Source organism: Nuphar pumila, chromosome 6 (genome assembly GCF_984573655.1).
Source record: "Nuphar pumila chromosome 6, dmNupPumi1.hap1.1, whole genome shotgun sequence".
NCBI classification, from domain to species: domain Eukaryota; kingdom Viridiplantae; phylum Streptophyta; class Magnoliopsida; order Nymphaeales; family Nymphaeaceae; genus Nuphar; species Nuphar pumila.
This window is the reverse complement of record NC_143254.1, coordinates 85,845,479-85,848,225: the sequence shown is the minus strand read 5'-3', so window position 1 is coordinate 85,848,225 and position 2,747 is coordinate 85,845,479.

The following is a 2,747-nucleotide window of genomic DNA, read 5'->3' as shown; positions in this document are numbered from 1 at the left end:
GCTTCGTTCACTGTGGAATATACTCCGAACTGATACATCTAGATATTAAAGTATACTTAAAGAATGATAAGATCTTGATTCCACCACAATGTAATTATAAAGAAAAAGGTCTTTACCTCAGAAAAATGCCCTTCACATTTAAATTGTTGGTCCCATGGTTATTGTCACGCCTTGCTCAAGCCTAAGCATGGCCACTCTCTTGGGGCAAGGGGTATGCCCACTATGTTTTAAGCGCTGCCAAGACTGCGACCATAAGTACATCAGGCAAAGTCAGCACAGCTAGGTCTCTGATAGTCGGGGTGGTTTCTCTGTGTAAATATCAAAAACATTTAAATTGTTGGATGAAAAACATTATTTGTATTAAGTAGACCATTTAAAACCCATTTGTTGTCACCACATACAAGGACTTGACACTATGTGTCTCTTTATAAGTGCATGTGTACATAAGTGTGGGCTTTCATGCATGCATGTGTGTGTGTGCACGGATACATGTGTGTGTGGATGCACACATGTGTGTGTTTGGGATTGGAATATGAATGGTAAGGATTCAACTCAGATATCTCTTCGAAAATGGACAATTGAATAGTTATGATTGAGTTGTTCAAAATTGAAAAGCTCAATTAGATGAATTTTGGAATATGAAAAAAATAAATAAAATATCTATTGATACATGACAAGACCCTATATGTATTGAACAATGTAAAATCTTCACTAACTAATAAATCGATTGAAAAAAAGAAGAAAACTCATAACAAGTTTATTAAAGATGATCAACTTGCTCGAGCAATTCTTCTAACATTTATGCAAGATGTTCTCATTCGAGTATTTAAAGATTTTGACACTGTAAAGAGAAGTCAGAAAGAAATATAATATGACTTCAAAAATCTACATTCAATTTTTTTTAGAACAGTACAAGTCTTGAAGGATGAAAGAGTCAGACAACGTGATCGATCATATTAATTGAATGGTAATGACTAAGGACTTAACCATAGCAAAAAAAGATATTCTCGAATACATGCAAATCTCTACCATATTAAATAGCCTTCTTTCAACATGAAAGATGGTGTCGATTGTCCTGAGGTTAAATAAAAAAAGTCTTACTCTAACAGAACTCCCACTGCAATTAGTTTTGAACAAAGAACACATGTCAAAAGATAAAAAAGGAAAAGTTATGAATACCCAAGAATCCTTCCCGACAATCGCTCACAAGTTTATGCCTAAAGGCAAATTCTTCAAAAAATTTAAGAAGAATAAATTCAATAAGAAGCGTCCAGTGCTAACCACGAACTCCAAGACTGCATTCACAGGAGCATGTTTTTTTGTGAAAAAGTTGAGCATTTAATCGAATCTGATTTTGTTATTGAATTTTGCATTAGAATTTGAGTCTGAGTTTGAATGTAAATGTCGATTTTAAGGTATTCAGACTTGGTTCGGTTTTGGCTGATTTACATCCAACTCGGAATCCAATTGTGGATCTGATTATAATAGATCCCATTAAGTCAAGTTTGGTACCTTCTAGATGCAACCCAAGTCCAACCCATTTACATCCCGAATTTAGGAGTTGGTTTCCAATGGCAAGTAGGCTGGAAAGTGAAAACTTGCCGCATTATGTGCCCTAAAACTGGTGTAATGAGTGTTTGGTTAAGACGCAGACCAACCTCTGTTGGCAAAACATCCCTAGGGCCGACCATCTTTCCTATGCCAATGTGCGTTTCTTGATCTCAAACGGCATAAAAAAAGGATGATGGAATGGTGAGGCATATAGACCTTCAATTGCACACTACCGTTGTTGCCATAATCAATTAGCCAATTTGAATCGGACCCATGAGATTGGCAGGCCCAGCAAAATGAATTTTTGCCACACCATGCCATGATGATCAAGTCATGTCATTGACCCACAACAATAGGCCCCACTAAGATTTAGATCACCCCAAGACAAAGACGCTATGGCTGTGGGCTTTATGTCAAACATAGAACTAAATATTTTAATCAACCAAGTTGTTAACCTACCAAGGAAACTATCAAATGAAGGAGACTTAGAAATCTATGTCAATCACATACCCAAGTATTTTTCACTTGTTTCCATGCCAAAAGTTCTCATCTATCTCACTGGCCGATATCATAAAAATATGAAGTGGTGGGAGCTGTGGTGCCCACATCTCTTTATCATATTAATTCTCTCCCTTCTGCTCATCACCTTCGCATCAATGCAGTGGAAGTGAAATGAAAATATTATTTATGCTGCACAAGCATTCTCCCTTTCATTAGAAAACCATAATCCAGTACAGGCCTCTAATAAAAACTCAAAATGTGAAATTGCAAAAGGTCAAAAACCAAGAGGAAATAAAGAAAAAATAAGAGAGAGAGAGAGAGAGAGAGAGAGAGAGAGAGCAACAGTAAAAGCTAGGGAAAATGATTTATTCTAAACGAACACATATCCCCCTTCATTAAAAAGCCATAATTCAGCCCTCTAATGAAAACCAAAAATAAGAAACGGGATAAAAAAGCCAAAGTAAAAAAAAAACAGAGAGAGAAATTTTATTCTGCACAAACATCCCCCTTCCATTAGAAAGCCATAATCTTGGCTTTTAATGAAAACCAAAAATAAGAAATGGGATGAGAGAAAGAGAGACCTCTAATTCCTCCCACAAAGACCCACAATTGCCCAAAACAGGCTACCGGTCGGTTGACTCAGTCACTACCAATGATGACAAAGACGCGCTTTACCTTCAGGCCTGGTTGGTGTG